Consider the following 6,000-nt stretch of genomic DNA (forward strand, 5'->3'; position numbering starts at 1 on the left):
CCGGGGAACTCACAGACCCGGGCGGGTGGTGGGGGGAGAACCTGCAGATCTAATTTATTCCCAAAGCCCAGAACTGAAGATCCTCTGTCGTTCACCCAAAGGCAGCCATTTCTGTCCTAACCAAGCATAAAGGATACCTGATTTCAAGACTTCACGTTTCGAAACCAACAAACTAAGTTAAGTGCATGTGGAGGCCCAGACCAGGTGGAGGGAGGTAAGCCTGGAAGGCTTCCTAGAGGAGTAAAAAAAAAAGAGAGACAGAGAGAGAGAGAGAGAGAGCGTGCAGCTTTGTGCCTGGTAAGTTTCAGAGGGAAAAAAACTCAGCTCGGGCTTTTGCTGGCCAAGACGTCAGTCAATTCTCTGATTCTTAAAGGTATCCATCTGTCCTGGAATGGCGAGACCTCAGAGCCCTCCCCTGCCCCCACCTGTACAGAAACCAAACCGTTAAGGTCGGGGAGGGCAGGATGGCTGCTATCAGTACTTATTTTTAACAAGGTCTTCAAGCGATCTGTTCTCAGGCAAACCACAACCTGAGGGACCGCGGTGGAGTAGCACTAAGTGAACGGTCTTAACTGGGAAGAGCAGAGGCTCTGGAGGGAGGGCCCGTGAGGAGTCACTGAGGAGACAGAGAAGGCAGGTGTAGACGGAAGGGCTGTTCCAGAGCTGGTTAGTCACAACATCCCCAACCCCTCTCCCACCAAGACTTCCTGTTATGCTCCTCGCTGGAGCTGCCCGGTTATGGAAGACGTCTGGGCCGGTGCAGGATGGGAGACGGGGAGAGGGAGAGGAGGGGGTCTCTTCCAGCTTGCGAGATAGAAAAGGAAGGCCAGAAGCGCTTCAAAGAGGAAAAGAAAAACCCACTCTAGGCGACCATACCCTAAGGGCAACACAGAAACTCCACCTGGACAACTGAAGTCTGCTGTGTTGAGATCCAAGCAACTCAAAACGTCCTTCTCCCAATAAACAGCACCTACGCTGTGTGCAGGCAGCCACCCCAAGCTGGAAGGGACAGCCCTAATTTGAGTACACACTGTTGGCAGAAGATTCAGGCTAACGTGGTCTCTGCTGTAGGGGCAGGAGCGGGGCCTGTTTCTTGGGCTTCCTCAGCTGTGAACTCAGATGTTCTCTTCTGCAAAGACACACGAGGGCCAGCCAGCCCGCATCCACGTCAGCTGCTTCCCAAACCCCTTCGGGCTGGCTCTCCTCACCCCTGGCAGGAGAAAGAAGTCCCCAAAACAAAAGGGGATCACTTCGTAAGCCCCAGACCGGTTGACAATTCCCTACATCCAGTCGGAGGCAAGAGCAACCTTTACATGTGCCCGGATAACCAGAAAACACGGTCTCTGCCGGGGTTGCACGCTTAGCAGCCCCAGCACACCTGCTGCTGGGCCCGCGTGAGTCACCCACACAGGCACTGCACGCTGGACTTGACAGCCGCCGATTCGGTGCTCGGCAGCTCATTCTCACGCACACCGGATGTCATCTATCCACCTACCCCTTGGAAGACGTGTCGGGACAGATCAGGCTATAACCCAATTTTTACTAAACGACTCACTCCCAGTGGAGGGGTGGGGGGGGGAGGGGGAGGAAGGAGGGGTGTGCAGAGGAGTTTCGGCCATTCACAGTCAGGTCTCCGGTCTCCTCTAGGCTCTGAAGGGTCTCAGCTGTTGTGCTGTCAAGGGGGGGGGGGGGGGGGGGGCGGGGCAAGTTAACCTGGGGAAGAAGACGAAAGCAGTCCCCATTTAAAACCTTCTCCAGAATAAAGATGGTCTGCAGAAATGAGCAAGGCCTAGTGTTCCCTCTCAGCGTCCACAGTTAACAATACTGCATTGTATACTTAAACATTTGCTAAGAGGGAAGATCTTTCGTGGAGTGTTCTTATCAACAAAATAATAATGATAATAAAGAGGGCGGGAGGAAACTTCTGTAGACAATGGATGTTTGTGGCCTAGGTTGCGGTAAGGGTCTCAAGGTGTATACTTATTACCAAGCTCATCAAGTGATATCCATTAAATATGTACAGCTTTGTGTCTGTCAATCACACCTCGATAAAGTGGTTGAAAAGAAAGAAGAGGGTCTTCTGAATCCCTCTCCACTCCCGCTTTTTTTACAAGACAGAATTTTCTGCAATGCAAGATCCTGAATGGGATCCTGGACCAGAAAAAGGACATTAGTGGGACAAGTGGAGAAACTTGAATAAGGCCTGAAGGTGAGTTCAAAGTATCCTGTCAGTATCAGTCCAATGGCTTTGACCATAGCACTGTGGATACGTAAGATGTTAACATTTAGGGGAGCTGGGTAAAGATCCAAATCAAAAGTTAATTCTTTTTATTTTATTTTTTTTATTTTTTAACGTTTATTTATTTTTGAGACAGAGCATGAACAGAGGAGGGGCAGAGAGAGAGAGGGAGACACAGAATCTGAAACAGGCTCCAGGCTCTGAGCAGTCAGCACAGAGCCCGACGCGGGGCTCAAACTCAAAGTGTGAGATCATGACCTGAGCCGAAGTCGGACGCTTAACCGACCAAGCCACCCAGGCGCCCCAAAAGTTAATTGTTTAAAAAGGACAGCATTTTTAATCCAGCTGCCTACTAAATCTTAGCTTGGGGCCTTGCTAAAATAATTTACATCATAATCCTGGACACAAATTTTTAAGTTACTCTCATACCAGTGCTGGTCAACCCTGGGCTTCAGGAAACTCGAAATGAAACACTGCATTTACTCAGCAAGTGTCTTCCCAGCTCCTGTACTCTGGCTCCCAGTTGTGATATTATCTGATGGGGACATGGGGCTCTCTTCAATCCCACCATGGGAATGTCCACTGCAGCCATGACTCTGACTAAAACAGAGTGATTTCTGGGAATTCTCCAAAGGAGATCATCCAAAAAGTGGACACATCTTTATGTACAAATGATGCTCAATGATGCCTTATTTCTTTTTTTTCTTCATTTTTTAAATGTTTATTTATTTCTGAGAGAGAGAGAGCGCGAGCGGGGGAAGAGCAGAGAGAGGGAGGCACAATCCGAAACAGGCTCCAGGCTCTGAGCTGTCAGCACAGAGCCCGACGTGGGGCTCGAACCCACGGACCACGAGATCATGACCTGAGCCGAAGCTGGACGCTCAACCAGCTGAGCCACCCAGGCGCCCCACTGATGCCTTAGTTCTAAGGGTAAAAATCTACGAGTACCTTAGCGCCCAACAGTAGGGGAACTGTCAAGCAGATCGGGAGTTGACGCGGGCAGTGGAACCCAGTCATCACGTGGGGACTGTTAAGTAAAACCGAGAGGAAAAAAGCAGTGAACGAAGTTGTCTCTAGCGCAAGATTTCAGCAGTGAGCAAATACGTCAAGCTGCCAGCACTACTTGGAACTGGGTATTTTTTTTCCTGCTCTTTACACTTTTTTTGTAGTTTCCTAAAGAGAGAGAGTGCGCGGATTGCTTCTAAGGTCAGAGTGAGCTGCCGTGGTGAAGCTACGAGTCAATCGTGGAGCAGTTTAACAGTCTCCCAGGGGCTGGCAGGGGGCGAGGGTGGGGAAGGGCCAAAAGAAAAGGTGCCACACCAACGTGGGCAGGTCCAGGGACCTGGGCACGGCCACAGGCACAGGCTCCTGGGGGGAGGGGGCAGTATTAATACATATTACCTCTTTCCCTCCGGCAACGCCTGGCCCTCCCTTCTTCCCCAAGCAGGTGCTCACTGGAGGCATGGCGCCCTGAGAACATACCAAGGGAGACCCCTGACAGCTCCCAGAAATTATCTGCGCAGGAGGGACTTCTGGGTGGGAAATGGACCATCGCCAACAGGCTGCCAACAGGGTTGGGAGGAAGGAAGGGAGTCCCACATCTGGGAAAGCATCTCCAGGAAGCCATCTTGGGAGGGGGGGGCGGCGGAGGTTGTCCTGGAGTTGAGGACAAGTGGCAAGGAGGGAGAAGGTAAAGGAGGGACCCGGCTTTATCTGTACATCAAGGCGGAGTCGCTCAGTCATTCATTCAACAAACACGTATTCCGCGCCTACTCAGTGCAGTGACAGGCACGGAGTTGCCCCAAACAGCACCGACACAAAAGGACAGGGAGAGGAAGGAGCTGTGGATTCAGAGCGGTTAGCTCAGGACTCAAGACTAAGTGCCCCCGCCCCCGCCACGCTGGCCCTGAAACCCCTTCCAGAAACAGTTTGCGCTGGGGTGGGGGCGTACGGGGTAGGGGCGCGGGTGGACGCAGTGGACCGAAATCCTGCCGTCTCCCACCTCTCCAGAAAGCCCTGCCCACACCACCCTGGCGTCCGCCTGACCCGGAGTTGGGGGGGGGGGGGGGTGGCTTGCAGCAAAGCCGCTCACCAAGGCACCGGCCACAGGGACATCCAGACACGCCCCAGCCCCCACCCCGCACGGCGAGAGGGGCTCGGCCCGGGCGCCACCGCCAGGCGCTGCGCCCCAGCCGCATTCTGGGTCGCCCGTGGGCAGAAGTCGGGAGCTCCCCGAGGCGGCACCGCTTCCGAAGTAACGGGCCCCGGAGGGCGACAAGGGAAAAGGTAAGGGCGAGGGGCCTTTTCCCCCGCGGAGGGTCTGTCCCGCGGGGCAGCCAGAGTCTTGGCGGCGCTGGGGGGCGGACGGCGATGACCCCGCACGCCCGGCATGAACGCTAACCACCGCGACCCGGCCAGTCGGCTCCGCCTGGAGGCAGAAGGACGGCCAAACGACCTCTGCGAAGATGTCAGTACAACGACAAAAATTTAGTCCAAGACCTTCAGAAAGCGTCGCGGGGTAGGGGGGCAGGGGGGAGACGAGTCCACTCAAACCCCCTCCCTCGAATCGCAGGGAAACTTACCTCCAGGTAAAGCGACCCGACTGCCAGGTGGAATGAATCAATCCGAGGATGGAGACGAGGTCGTGGGTCTTCTGAGCCCGGCTGACACGCACCAAGTAATCCACGTTAGGGGGTCCGCAGCCTCGCGCCCCATTTCCCACTTTCCATCCAAGGCCAAAGGGCCTGCAGCCCCGACCTCTGTGCTGGAGCCCCGCGGAGATGGAGGGACTTCGCCGCGGGGGTTCCCAAGCGGCAGCATCCCCCGGCCCGGCGGCGGGCGCTCCCCGCCTCCCGGCGCTCCGAGGGCACCCAGCCCGCACGCAGCTCCTCGCCTTTCCTCGCTGCGCATCGCCATCGCGAGCGCCCAGCTCCCCGCCGGGATCCCCTCCGCCAAGCCCGGGAAAGCGGCAGGGCAATTCCACTCTTGGCCTCGGGTTGGCAGGTCCGCGGGGCCCTGGCGGCGCAGGCTGGACGCCGCGGGGCAAGAGAGGCCGGGGGAGAGGCGCGGAGCCGCGGAGGCCAGCCCTGGTGGCCGCTTTCCCCCAAGCCCAGGACCGCGCCGCACGCCCTCGCTGCCCCTGCGCTCTGCCGGAGGCCGGGCCATTCCGCCCTTATATATGAGCCTCCCCGGGGCGGGGCGTAGGGAGGGAGCAGCCAGGGCGCCGCGCTGCTTCCTGGGAGGTGTAGTTCTCTTCACCCAGTCACAGCAAATGCAGAACAGCTGTGGGAGCGGTTGGGGTCCACACGGAACAGCTGTGCTCCCTTGCACCCTTCCGTCTTAGGTAAGGCTGGGATTCCGGCCTCGCTCTCACCTCCGTTAGGTCTAGGCTGGTCTTTGTGCACAAGGTGGGTGACCTCAAGCACCTAAATGCCGCCCAGGATGACAAACCTCGGTAGCCCTGGAGTCAGACAAACCCAGCTAGGCTGCAGTCCCAGCCTGCGCGAACTAGCTGTGTGTGACCTTCACGGAGGAGTTCCCATGTACACCTTGGATACTTCATCTGACACAGAGGATACTGGTGACTGCTTCCATGGGGTTGTAGAGGGAGGCGACCACACTCATTGTTGACCCGCCTGCACAGGGTGGCCTGATCTCCCCATCTCTAATTTCAACAACTATAATTTCCTTACACTTGTTAAGTGCTAAGCAAATTCAGTTTCAAGGCTCAACTTCTGCAAACCAAATGCCATCCGAGACGC

At 55.9% G+C, this 6,000-nt stretch overlaps 1 long non-coding RNA gene across 4 annotated transcripts in view; it reads right to left on the bottom strand.

Moving 5' to 3' along the window:
* The window catches only part of LOC147574511 (uncharacterized), a 332,668-nt gene extending 327,270 nt beyond the window's left edge, over window positions 1-5,398 (bottom strand). For all 4 annotated transcript variants that reach the window (XR_015244274.1, XR_015244273.1, XR_015244276.1 and 1 more), the window contains exon 1: window positions 4,822-5,398. This is a non-coding gene — a long non-coding RNA (uncharacterized LOC147574511). The remainder of the gene's footprint in view (window positions 1-4,821) is intronic.
* Window positions 5,399-6,000: the final 602 nt, after the last annotated feature.

Source organism: Puma concolor, chromosome E1 (assembly GCF_028749965.1).
Source record: "Puma concolor isolate L17-30 chromosome E1, mPumCon1.1.hap2, whole genome shotgun sequence".
NCBI classification, from domain to species: Eukaryota; Metazoa; Chordata; class Mammalia; order Carnivora; family Felidae; genus Puma; species Puma concolor.